General features: G+C 41.3%; 1 protein-coding gene across 3 annotated transcripts in view; it reads right to left on the bottom strand.

The window, feature by feature from the left end:
* SH3D19 (SH3 domain containing 19) overlaps positions 1–14437 on the bottom strand; it is a 202374-nt gene that overhangs the window by 133553 nt on the left and 54384 nt on the right. The window lies entirely within an intron of this gene.

Raw genomic sequence — 14437 nt, 5'->3', positions numbered from 1 at the left:
CAGTTCCTTCCTTGGGTCCTGCGGCTGAACTTCTGAAGTCTGTTCCCTTCAGGATCTGGCAGGGGGTGAAGACCAAAGGAGAGGAAGGGGTGAAGCAGAGGAATCCATCTAAGAGGAGATGGTCCTGCCCCCTCTTCTCTGGGTGCTCTCCACTGGCCTCTCCCTGGGATCCTGAGTCCAGGGGGCAGGGAGTGCTGGCCCTGAGAACAGAGACATGGTGCTGCTGGCTGTTCATTCACGCTGCTCCTTCTGCTGGGGATTTCGGGTGAGCTCCCAGAGCGAGGTAAGCTCTAGGTAGGGACAGGGGCTTCAGACCAGGAAAGGCTGCACAGGGCATGGGTGAGGGCCCTCTGTAGCAACAAGAATGCATCAAGAGTGCCTCCCACATTCCCCATTCTCCCACTAGGAGGTCTAGGCTGCAGTATGCTATGATCATCCCACTGTACTTCTAGCCCAGGTAACAGAGTGAGACAAGGTCTTCCCCCATTTCATTCAACGATATAACCAGTTACTTCAAGACAAATATTGTATCTCACTTCCCCTCACCTTCCACATCCAATGTATATGCCATTCTTGTCAGTTCTACTTCCAAAACTGACAGATGAGGATGAACCAGAGAATCTCTTGAAGTCAAGTAAGACACCTCAGGCAGGGGCAGCGTGCCTGGATGGACTGAGGGAAGGGAATCTGTGTACAGAGGAAAGAGGACCTGAGTTTGGGAAATGACCATGGAGGGGTGAGGGCAGAGGGGCAGGATTCCAGGCTGCATCCCTCCAAGTTTTCTTGGCCCAGTATCATCTGGCATTGACTCAGGCTGGGAGGCTAGTGTGGGGCAGTGGCCCTGGCAGGTCAGCATCCGCCAGGGCTTGATTCATGTCTGCTCCGCCACCCTCATCTCAGAGGAGTGGGTGCTGACAGTGACGATCTGCTTCCGGTGAGTGTTGGCCCTGCTGTGGGGAGACCTATGAGGGCACCTGGGTGACTGCAGCGCCTGAGCTGAGGCTGGGCGGGGCTTATCGTGCACTGCCCAATACACTATGTTGTGCGTTATTGGTGGGTTCAAATATTTCCTACTCCAGCTCTCAGTTCAGTGCAACTACTCTCAGACTTTAGGCTTCTTCAAATGTAACATCACCTTGATTGAAATGACTACCTAAAAATAGTTACATTCTCCCACCCCATTCCTCAAATCGAAGCCTTAACCCAGGAGACATCCCCCAGGAAGGGCTCCTTCCCTTACAGCATGCCTGCACCTCATACCACTCTTTAGATGCACAATCCTGAGCCCTCTTCACTATCCCTAAGTTAACTCATCCATCATTTTTTTTCTTTTGGAAAGAAAGTGTGCCTCTTAGTTTAAAATATTTTTATTTTATTTGTATACATTTATGGAGTACAACTGTAATTTCTGTTATATGCCTAGACTGCATAGTGGTGACATCAGAGCTCTTGGGGTATCCATCACCCAAATAATGTACATTGTACCCATTAAGTAATTTCTCATTATCTACCCTCATCCATTTCCCTTGGTTTAAATGTCATATATTTGCTGATAACACTCATACTTGCATCTCTAGCCCCAAACACCAGTCCTGATGCACTTCCATTTGGCATCTCAAAGGTAACATGGTCAGAAAAGGTAATTTTACCACCATCACTGTCCCCCAATCTTTTTCTCTCTCTCTTCCTCATTTCATTCAACAATATAACCAGTTACTGAAGACAAATATTGTATCTCTCTTTTTCTCACCTTCCACATCCAATGCATATACCATTCTTGTCAGTTTTACTTCCAAAATATACTTTGACTCTAATATAGCTACCCCTGGACCACTGCAACAGTATAATAGGTTTTACTACTTTCAATACACATCAAAAAGTGACTTTTTAAAGTTAGGGGTGAGATAATATCACTCCCTGCTTTGAATCCTCCAGTGGTTGCCCAGGCACCTATAATAAAACCCAAATGCCACATTGTGGCCTAAAAGCCATGAATCACCAGGTGTGCGCCCACTTTTCCAACCTCATCCCATTCTCCACTTTTTCTTTCAATTCCTGGAGACGGCCAAGCTCTTTCTCACCCTCAAGGCCTTGCATACTCTATTCCCTGTCTGGAATGCTTTTATCACTCTTATGGCTGACTTTTTCCTTTTGGGACTCAGTTGAAAAGTTACCTCTTCAACAAGACCTTTCCTGACCATCCAATCCAAAGACTCTCCCCGATTCCTTTACTCTCTACTTTAAAATTCGGTTTTCTTCATAACATTTATTACAATTGTAAATTTTGTACTTGTTTGTTGTTTCTCTCGCCCTGCCCCAACACACATACACACACACACACACACACGCATCCCTTAAAATTATAGCCCCGTGAGGGCCAGATCATGTCTATTTTCATTTCATTTATCAGGAGATGCTCAATACTTGTTGAAGGAATGAAAGCCTCAGAAGAACTAGAGGAAAAATGCCATATCCAGAACAACGGGCTCTGCTATGATGACCCAGGGCAGAGTCACAAGAAACCCATGGTATCTCTTCTGCTTCTCTTCTCAGGTCTAAGGATGCCAGGAAATACAGTGTATTGGTGGTAGATCTTTGGTTGTGCAGACTCCAAAACGATAGCACATGTGTCCCAGATTATCCCCCCACCCTGATTTCCAAGCAAATACATCTAGTGCCATCGCTGTGGTAAAACTGCCCTCCCCAGTTTCTGTTAGCCCTGCTGTCCTGCTCATCTGCCTTCCCTCGTCTGAAGTCCACCTGAGGAAGAATACAACCTCCTGCTGGGTGACTGGATGGGGCTATACTGGAGTGTTCCAACGTGAGGATACATAGATTTTCTGTGTTCTACTTCTTCGACTGACATTCTCTCCGCCTGCTCTCTATCCTAGCCCTAGAGCACCAGATATACTGCAGTAATCTGAGGTGCTTCAGACTTCAAATTCTTTGTGACCCTTTGCCTCTTTCATATTTCTTCTGCTATAATCTCTTTGCTTATTGATACCAGCTTTTGTTCTTGTTTAGCAATAGTGCTGAGACCTTAAAGTAAAAAGGACAGAACAATGAATTTAGAGATAGGATAGTTCTGTGCAGTCTGATAATATAGTTCTCCCTCCGCACCTGGGTGGAGTGTGTGTGGGTAGGTGGATAGGGGAAGGAGACATGAAGATGTGTTCAGGAAAGTAAGGCCACTCAGCAAAGGTTCCTGAGTCAAACTAGCTAGGAGAGTACAGCCTCATTTCTGGGTAATTCTTCTTACTAGATCTACCCCTTATTCCTATGGAAAAATAAATATACATTCTGAAGACAATTTAATTCTGCATTCACTGTTTTGGGTTTTCCTAAATTACAAGATTTTTCTGTTATTAATTTGTGCTATATGAACAGGAGCCAACTGCCCAGAGCCTTGTCCAGGGCCGGGGAGCTCAGCCTTTAGGTTGTTTCCCAAACCAGAAATCAGGATGCTATCTAACACAGGGCAGAATATTTGAAATTAGAGCTTTCTCTGAAAATCAAAGGCACAAAATCTGTATCCATAGCGAGAAATCACTTTTTAATTAAGACAGCTTTGACTGTTTTTGGCCCTACAGATATCAAGCCTTCTTATACACTGATGGAGGTGAAAGTGTCCCTCACTGATCTCCAGACATGCGGTGACTACTATCAAAATGAAAGCTTGCCGCACAGAGTTGAGCTCATAGTCAGTGAAGCTCTGATCTGCTCCAAGCTCCCAGTGGGGCAGATGGATCAGTGTACTGTAAGAATCCACCCCTCAGGCACCTTTCACAGGCCTTGCCTTCCCCACTGTGCTTCCTCCACATCTCATATCTTCGGACACCCTGGGTGAACCCAGGAGTGTCTGGACAGGCCTAACCGCACAGTTCTTGGCTAAACTGTTGAAGAGTTTCACCTCTTCCCTTTGCCCTATGCACTGTCTGGCCAACTTTCCTCTCTCTCTCTCTCTCTCTCTCTCTCTCTAGGCAGTAGAGGAGACCCCCTGATGTGTCAAGTTGAAGATTTCTGGGTCCTGGCAGGAGTGGTGAGCCAGGGATCAAACTGCATCCAAACCAATGGGCCTGGAATATACACAAATATCCATTTCCACAAGTCTTGGATTGAGAAGTCTGCCATCTCGCTTGTTGAGTTTTCTGCTACCCTCAGTCTGGGCCTCTCTGGGCTCCTCCCTATTGTGCTTCTGCCTCTGATTTTCCTGGGGCCACCTTAACTGGCTGAGGTCAGTATGCCCTGGGTAAAGTGGCAATTGAGAATGAGAGAAAAAGGAAATTCCAGAGCTGAGATTCTGAAGATAGATTTTGAAGGGTCAGCAAGACAGATGCAGTTCTGCTGTCCCATAAGCCTAATTTGCTTGTTGCCTTTCCCCCGCACAAGTCAGCCTAGTAAACAAGATCCCCAGAGTGAATAAAATTTGGTTGATTCTAACAATTATTTCTCATATTCATTCTTTTGATGAAATTGAAGACAGAGCCTGGGGAAATGCAGAAGCAGAGAACTTGAGGGCTAAAAGGAATCTGGACATCACTTAGCCCAACAAACCCCACATTCTACAGGTGAAGACACTGGGGTCCAGAGGTTAGTTTGCCACTGGCTTAATCCAAGATGAAAACCATCCAATCCTGGGATTAGACTGGATTCTGACGAAAAAGTAGGGACTTGGAAGATTACAAGGTTTCAAATAAAACAGGCCAGGCTGGAGGAGGAACTCAGGAGGTATATTAGTTATCTATTGTAGTACAACAAATTACCCCAAAACTCGGTAGTTAAAACAATGAAGATTTATTATCTCATAGTTTCTGTAGGACAGTAATCTGGAAGACTTAGCTGGTTAGTTACGGTTTAGGATCTTTCAAAAAGCTGCTGTTGTGTCAGCCACAGCTGCAGTCATCAAGGCTCAACTAGGAAAGGATCAGGTTCCAAGCTCACTCACGTGCCTGTTACCATTCATATGGGCCTCTCTGAAGGAATGCCTTTGGCAGCTGGCTTCTCCCAGAGTGAATGATCCAAGACACAGCAATAGAGAGCACCCAAGATGGAAGCTACAGTCTTTTTTTTTTTTTAATGGACAAGGTCTCATTCTGTGGCCGAGGCTGGAGTGTGGTGGTAAAACACAGCTCACTGCAGCCTCACTGCAGGGCTCAAGTGATCCTCCACACTTCAGCCTCCTGAGTAGCTGAGACCACAGTTACACACCACCACTCCCAGTTATTTTAAAATTTTTGTAGAGACAAAGTCTTGTCACATTGCCCAGGGTGGTCTTGAACTCCTGAGCTGAAGCGATCCTCCTGCCTTGGTCTCCCAAAGTACTGAGATTACAGGCATGGGCACCCATGTCTGGCCAACCACAGTCTTTTTATAACCTAATCTCAAAACTGACATCTTGGCCAGGCGTGGTGGCTCACATCTGTAATCCCAGCTTTGGGAGGCTGAGGCAGGCAGATCACCTGAGGTCAGGAGTTCGAGACCAGCCTGGCTAACATGGTGAAATGTCGTCTCTATTAAAAATACAGGAATTAGTCGGGCTTGGTGGTGGGCATCTGTAATCCAAGCCACCCAGGAGGCTGAGGTAGGAGGAGAATCGCTTGAACCCGGGAGCTGGCGGTGAGCCAACATCCCATCACTGCTCTCCAGCCTGGGCGACAGAGCAAGACTGTCTCAAAAAAAAAAAAAAAAAAAAAAAAATAATAAAATAATAGTAAAACCCTAACATCTCATTACTTCTTATAGTATTCTATTCTTTAGTAGTAAGCCAACAAGGTGTGACCATCAGGAGCTGAAGGTCATTGGAGGCCATCTTGAAGGCTGCCTGCACAAGTAGAGAGTACAGGAAGAGTCTGGAATGAGAGCCTGAGAAGCTAAGGCTGACTGTGCTTAGTAGTCATGGATTAAATGTTACAGTTGTGTTCTCAGGAGTGTTGGCGTTAATGAAGGTGTTTACTAGGGATATTTCCAAAATGTAACATCCTGTAACCAGAGTAGTCTAAGAACATGTTTCATATGAAGAATATATGGCTGCCTTATTTTCTTTTTTTCCTTTTTTTTCTGATATACAAAGAATGATTAAAAACATGGGATCTGACACTGACCAGAGCTGAGACGGATTTCACAGTATGCAGATTAAAATATAATAATAGATACAGTGCTCTACATTACTTGATGAATAAAGAGTAAAAAATAAGGAAGGAGTTTTGGCAAGACAGTGAAATGAACAACTGCAAAGTGAATATTCCTCACTCTAATTGAGTACTAATAAAATCATTGTTTGAAAATAATTTTCATAAATAATCACAAAAATAAGGTAATTACATAATAATAAGTTAATTAAATGTGGGCCATGAAAAAGCTTTCCATATATATAAAAAAAGAATTCAGAAGAAAACAAATTCCCAAATGCAAAAATTATCAAATTATAAGCAGGATAAAGAACGATTACAATTTATTCTCAAAGGGATACTGTTTATGTCAGTAACATCTTGTTAGAATTTTTGTAGATGACACCACCACAGAATTTCAAACAAGGCATACTTGACACTGTGGAAAATGCTTCAGCAAAAGAAAACGTAAACTCACTACCCACATGGGATGCTAAATCAGTTGAAACAAACAAAAAAAAAAAACAGGATAGAATGTGAGAGAAGACGATGGATCTAGATAGCGGAGCCAAAAAATAGGAGATAAAGGAGGTTATAAAATCACAAAATATAACAGTTGGAAGGCACTTCATAAATTATTCGATACTACTCCAAGCTCAAGGCATAAGTTTACTTTTTAATAGAATGATCAGTTAATCTTTATATTTCTTCTATTTCTTTTCTTTTCTTTTTATTTTATTTATTTATTTTTTTAAAGACAGAGTCTTGCTCTCTTACCCAGGCTGGAGTGCAGTGGCGCAATATCGGCTCACTGCAACCTCCACCTCCCGGGTTCAAGCAGTTCTCCTGCCTCAGCCTCCTGAGTAGCTAGGATTACAAGAGTGCACCACCACACCCGGCTAATTTTTATATTTTTTGTAGAGACATGGAGTTACTCCATGTTGCCGTTGCCCAGGATGGTCATGAACTCCTGACCTCAAGCCATCCACCCGCCTCAGCCTCCCAAAGTACTGGGATTACAGGCGTGAGCCACAGTGCCTGGCCCCCTTATACTTCTTATTACAAGAGCTTTGGAAAAGTATTCATCGTTGGGAATGAGGGAATGGGAACTATTTTCACTACGCAGTATTATCCACCCCTTGCCCACAAGAATCCTCTAAAACTGAAACTTAACAAGTAAAATAACACACATAATGGATGAGATAGTTACATGTAGGACAAACCTTGAAGTAAATACATATCTCATGTTTTAGGAAGAAGGTAATCTTGGAGACTTGGGTATAATCTTAAGGCTACGTACTGGGAATGAGATCGCACTGACGAAAGTTTAAATCTAATCAATAGTATTATGCACTGGTTGAAGAAAACCAGGATTAAGACAGGAGATAGCATGGAATCTAAGAAGGGAAAAGTCCGTTAACTATATATGTTCATCAGATTCTAGGCTGTTAAGGGAGAAAAACCCTGAGTCTAATGAATATAAACTTTATAATCACTTAGAAAAACATGTTCCATTTTAGAAAAGTGGTCTTTCAGTTTTGTAAAGATGAGATATTTCCTCTTAGTAAGTGAAATGCTCCTGAAGATTAGCCACCTTCATTTATTCTCATTTTAAACCTCTTTAAACCACAACACATTTGGCTTCTTGACTCATATGAAGAAGAGGTGCCCTGGTAGGGAAAACTGAAAATTCCAAATAATGGAAATGAATAGCCCTTAGTGAGAATAAATATTCTGGTTCATATATAAGCCTCAGAGTTTAGTGAATCAGTCCCTTGAATTTGATCTCTTCTAGGTGCTCTGACAAGGCCTGAAGTCCAGAAGCTAAAAAGCTAAGAACCCAGAAACTAGACTGAGATTACTTGAGTCAAGTCATGTTGCTTGTGGAAGAGCTGCCTAAGTGAATTCTCTGGATAACATGACATATCTCATTTCTTAACAATGGCAGGAACTCATATTTACTTTATGACTCCTCTGTGTTAAGTACTATGCTGGTCACTTTAAATATTATCTTATTTAGTCTTAACAACTCAAGAAGGTATTATTTAGCCCCATTTACAAATGAAATAAAAACACACAAAACTGAGGTTCAAAGAGGCTAAGTAATCTGCCTAAGACTAAACAGCTAATATTTAATTTAACAGATCTATCCAGGGCTGTCAGACTTCAAAAATATGGCTTTTTCAGCTGCGTGTGGTGGCTCATGCCTGTAATCCCAGCACTTCTGGAGCTCGAGGTGGAAGGATGGTTTGAGGCCAGGAGTTTGCAACAATCCTGGGCAACACGGTGAGACCCTCTCTCTCTCAAAAACAAAAAACAAAACAAAACAAAATTAGTCCAGCATAGTGGTATGCGCCTGTAGTCCCAGCTACTCATGAGGCTGAGGTGGGAGGATCGATTACGCCTGGAAGGTCAAGGTTGCAGTGAGCTGTGATTGTGCCACTACACTCTAGCCTGGGCGACACACTACACTCTAGCCAGGGCGACAGAGCAAGACCCTATCTCAAAGAAAAAAAAAAAAAGGCTCTTTCCACTATACCAAATTACCTCCGTTCATTGTTGGAAAGCTGTAAGATTTTTCCTTATATTATGCCAAAATAACACTTGGCCTTTGGCCCTAGTTATTTGTACCTCTTGTTGTATTTCTTCTCTCTATTTGTAGTTCCTTGGGTGCACATAGCTTTTACTTTTCCTTCTGAATAAAAACAGACTTGAGAAAATAAACTAATGTCCTACTCATCTTTCTGACCTTCTAACAACATGTAGTATCCTGCAAACAAAGTGTTGAATCTTGTTTTTTCAATTAACAAAATGAGAACTATAGACTATAAAAAGCCAGCTGTCAAAACTGTAGGGAAGAATTCCTTTAGTATAAGTAGAAGTGAATAAACATAAAAAGGGAAATGTATTTTGTTAGTGATCAAAAGAACAGGTGCATTAGTTGGTGATCAAAATAACCAGTCCTCCCTGTAAAGGGGGGACTGGTTTTAAAGGGCATTAGTGTTCCAAGCAAGTAGGATGGTGCTCAGAGCAAGATTAGTCCCTGTCGAGGAGATGAGTGCAGTCCAGGGAAACCTGTAGACTGGTCAATAAGGCAAAGAGTCGGGAAGAGAAAGAAGATTATCTCTGAAAGGTTGTCCAGGGCTTGGCCCTGATATAACATGCTAAGTACATGACATGTTGCTTAATGATGGAGATACGTTCTAAGAAATGTGTCATTAGGTGATTTCGTCATTGTGTGAACATCGTAGAGTGAACTGACACAAAACTCAATGATACAGCCTGCTACACACTTAGGTTACACGCTATAGCCTATCGTTCACAGGCTACAAACCTGTGCAGTAAGTGACTGTACTGAATACTGTAGGCAACTATAACACAATGGGAAGTATTTATGTATCTAAACATAGAAAAGGTACAGTAAAAATATATTATAGAAGATAAAACCTGGTACACCTATATAGGGCAACTTACTGTGAACGGAGCTTGCAGGACTAGAAGTTGCTCTGGATGAGTCAGTGAGTGAGTGGTGAGTGAATGTGAAGGCTTAGGACATGATAGTACACTACTGTAGACTTCATAAACACTGTACACTTAGGCTACATTAAGTGTATTTTTAAAAATTTTTCTTTAATAATACATTAATCTTTGCTTACTATAACTTTATAAAATTTTGATTTTTAAGAACTTTTGACTCTTCTAATAACTCTTAGCTTAAAACACAAACACACTGTATAGTTGTACAAAATATTTTCTTTCCTTATCTCCTGGTGCTGTTTTTCCTATTTGTGTCCGACGCGAAGATCGTCGCCGTTTTTATGTTTTAACTTTTTAAGCTTTTCTTTCTTTAAAAAAAAAAAAAAAAAAAAACTAAGACGCAAGCACAGACATTAGCCTAGGCCTACACAGGGTCAGGATCATCAGTATCATTGTCTTCCACCTCCACATCTTGTCCCACTGGAAGGTGTTCAGGGGCAATAACATGCATGGAGTTATGATACTACTATGTCTACTATGATAACAATGCCTTTTCCAGAATACTTTCTGACAGACCTGCCTGAAGCTGTTTTGCAGTTAACTTTTTTTTTAAAGTAGACAGAGTACACTGTAAAATAATGATTAAAAGTATAGCATAAAAAATACATAAACCAGTAACATACTCATTTATTATGATTATCAAGTATTATGTTGATATAGTTTGGGTGCTGACCCCCACCCAAATCTCATGTTGAATTATAATCCCCAATGTGGGAGGTGGGGCCTCGTGGGAGGTGATTGGATCACAAGGGTGAGTTTCTCCTGAATGGTTTATTACCATCCTCTTGGTACTATCCTCAAAACAGTGTGTGAGTTCTGGTCATTAAAAGTGTGTGGCACCTCCCCACTCTCTCTCTTGCTTTCACCATGTGATGTGCCTCCTCCCCCTTTGCCTTCTGCCATGATTGGAAGCTTCTTGAGGCCTTCTCAGAAGCGGATGCCGCTATGCCTCCTGTGCAGCCTGCAGAACCATGAGCCAATTAAAGCTCTTTCTTTATAAATTACTCAGTCTCAGGTATTTCTTTACAGCAATAGAAGAATGGCCTGCCACATATGTACTATATGTAATTGTACATGTTATGCTTTTATACAACTGGCAGTCAGTAGGTTTGTTTATAACAGCACCACCATGAACATTTGAGTAATGCATTGCCCTACAACTCTAACGTCACTAGGCAATAGGAATTTGTCAGCTCCATTATAATCTTATGGAACCACCCTAGTATATGTGGTCTGAAATGTCATTATGAAGCACATGACTGTATATGGACTAATTCTAGCACTTACTGATTTGTGAAAGAAGTAGAGGGAACACAAAGGCAAAAGCCAAGGCCTGATATACATGTACTAGAGAAGTCAATTATTCTTTTTTTTTGAGACAGGGTCTCACTCTGTCACCCAGGCTGGAGTGTAGTGTCCCAATCACAGCCCACTGCAGTCTCAAACTCTCAAGTTCAAGCAATCCTCCCACCTCAGCGTCCTGAGTAACTGGGACTACAAACATGCAGCACCCCACTTGGCTAATTTTTTATTTTTTCTGTAGAGATGGGGTCTCACTATGTTGTCCAGGCTGGTCTTGAACTCCTAAGCTCAAGCAATCCTTTCGCCTCGGCCCCCCAAAGGTCTAGGATTATAGGTGTGAGCCACTATGCGTGGCCTCAATTATTCTTTAGGAGACTGTTTTATAAGAAGATCTATTCATTTTCCAATATAACAGATTGATTGATGGGTTGAATTAGAAAACAGACAATGGTGTCCATTTGCCCTTTCTGTTAATACAGATAAAAAGCTACAAAGCTTGCAAATCTATTGTTTTCCCTGTTTTATCCTCAGGGTGCTCAAAAGAAGACTGAATTCTTGAAGTAGCACCTTTGCTTTACAGCAGTGGTTCTCCCAGGGGACATTTGTCAATGTTTGGAGATATTTTTGGTTGTCACAACTAGGTGTAGTAGGTATGACTGGCATTTAATAGGTAGAGATTAGGGATGCTGCTTAATATCCTACAATGAACAGCCTAGCTACCCCACAACAAAGAATCATCTGGCCCAAAATGTCAATAGTGTCAGGGTTAAGAAGCCCTGGTCAATAGGTACCACCAACATCAATCCAAGCCATCACCAAGACAAACTGTTTGGGCAGAATCAAATACTTAAAGCTAAGAAATGAGTTCAACAACAATAATAATAAAAATAGCAGCTGCCATTAATTATCATATGCTAAATAGGTCAAACCCAAGATAAGTATTAGCTCTATAGTATCTCATTTAATTCTTATGAAACTCTTGCGTGATATTATTACTCCTATTTTGCAGAGATTATTATTACTATTATTATTAGAGTTATTGTGTACAGCAGAGGTATTTAAAGATAACTTTAATGATAGCATAGGGTAATAATCTGGGGACAGAGAATCTAAGACCTGAAGACACAGCATGATGAGAGATGTAGGAACTGTAAGAGCTGTGTTCAGGGAAGTCCCTGGGGTGGGCATTAAGCAACCACTCTCTTGCTTCCAACTCTTTAGCACTTCCTTATAAGAGTCAATGAAGCAGTAAAATGGCAGATCCAACATGTTTCTTGATTACTGAATGAAAAGGAAGAAAATATTTATAGACAGATAATATAGGCAAAAGGCAAAGATAAATAGATAAAACATGGTGATAAACAAGCAATGCATAATTTAATCTTTGAGATAATGAACTGATTCCAGCGCCTTCATGGTACAATGGGAAAATACAAGCCTTAGGGAAAAGGTGACTTGCTTAAGGTAATACAACCATACCCATGAAAACAAAAGAATAGCACTGTGGGCTGAAAAACAGAAGAACTTTTCTTTTTTTTTGAGATGGAGTTTCGCTCTTGTTGCCCAGGGTGGTGCACAATGGCATGATCTCGACTCACTGCAACCTCCACCTCCCAGGTTCAAGCGATTCTCCTGCCTCAGCCTTCCCGAGTAGCTGGGATTACAGGCATGTACCACCATGCCCGGCTAATTTTGTATTTTTAGTAGAGACGGGGTTTATCCATGTTGGTCAGGCTGGTCTTGAACTCTCGACCTCAGGTGATCCACCCGCCTCAGCCTCCCAAAGTGCTGGGATTACAGGCTTGAGCCACCGCACCTGGCTGCAACCAGAAGAACTTTCTCCAAAATGATAAATCATTTTAGCTTAGATTTAGAAAGGGTTAAGAGGGTCCCACCTTTCTCTTTAGGAATAGATAGTTTCTTAAAAAGCTAAATGCCATTATCACACCTGCCAAGATTAACAATAAGTTGGTTTGTTAAATCAGGATCCAAACACAAAATTTCTTATAATCTAAATCAGCCTCTCTCCCTTTTTACCCTTATAACATTGACTTACGATAGTAACTGGGTCAGCTGCTTTGTAAAATGTCCTACATTCTGGATTTGACTATTTACTTCCTTAAGTAGTAATTTGACTTACTCCTTTATCCCTTATATTTGCTGCAAGGGAAAGGAGCTTTAGAGATTCAGGTTTCACTTTTCTTTTTTTCTTTTTTTTAACAAGGATACCTCATAGGGGGTAACATCAGGAGGCACATGTCTGCCTTGTCCCACTTTTAGTGATGCTAAGATTGATCAGAGGGTTCAAATGGTAACAGCCTAAGCTCTCTATCAACTTTTCATCTAAAGATTTGATAATCATTCCTTGAATCAATTATGTCATGAGGGGCTGTAAGTGGTGATTTTCTAATGCTACTGGTCCAACTACATTTATTAGTTGGAATTTTTCCCTCACCAACTAAACCTATTTTAATACTCTGAATGACAGTTTATACAGGAAAAGTAGGATAACTATTTAATTATTTCCTTTTACCTTCCAATTTTCAAAATAAAGTACTGCTGCCTTATTATTTCCAACTAAATTTAACAGACACCAAAACTGAAATATATATTTACAAAACATTTAAACAAAGGAGAGGAGAGATTCTGTGAGCAATCCAACTAACATATAAAAGGTATAAGCCAGTACTTCAGATTTGTCCAGTGATGTATTAATAAAAGTCCTGCCGGGCACGGTAGCTCACGCCTGTAATCCCAGCACTTTGGGAGGCTGAGGTGGGCGGATCACAAGGTCAGAAGATCGAGACCATCCTGGCTAACATGGTGAAACCCCATTTCTACTAAAAATACAAAAAATTAGCCAGTCTGGTGGCACGCACCTGTAATCCCAGCTACTTGGGAGGCTGAGGCAGGTGAATCGCTTGAACCCAGGATGGGGAGGTTGCAGTGAGCCGAGATTAGGTCACTGCACTCCAGCCTGGGCAACAGAGCGAGACTCCATCTCAAAAAAAAAAAAAAAAAAAAAGTCCAAAGACCTGGGACAACCACAAAATCCTCAGAGGGAAAGGACTGTCTGGTCAAGATTTTTGCTCCTGTGGTAAGTCAACAGAAAGATCTGTCCAAAGCTTTCAGGTCTCTGCAAAATGAATAATAAGCTACCTTTACTCTAAACATGATCAGAAGGCAAATCTCAAACTGAGGTCTGACTTTTTAAAAAAACTATACTTAAGTGACTTAACTCAACAGCCAAAATTGTCTGTGAATACCATAAATTAATTGGAATACTCACATAGATGGTTGTGCTATGAATAAGAAATCTTTTTCTTCAATGAAATGAGCTGGAGAAAACTGCCAGTTGTAATGTTAATTTCAGAAAAAATTAAGGTGAAAAATACTAAGAGTCATTATATAATGAAAAAAATCACAGTTAGTGGCAGAAAACCAGAGCGACTACATAAACCAAAAAAAAAAAAAAAAAAAAAAAAAAAAAA

Source organism: Rhinopithecus bieti, unplaced genomic scaffold (genome assembly GCF_001698545.2).
Source record: "Rhinopithecus bieti isolate Rb0 unplaced genomic scaffold, ASM169854v2 scaffold_3878, whole genome shotgun sequence".
NCBI classification, from domain to species: Eukaryota; Metazoa; Chordata; class Mammalia; order Primates; family Cercopithecidae; genus Rhinopithecus; species Rhinopithecus bieti.
This window is presented reverse-complemented; position numbering and strand designations above follow the sequence as displayed.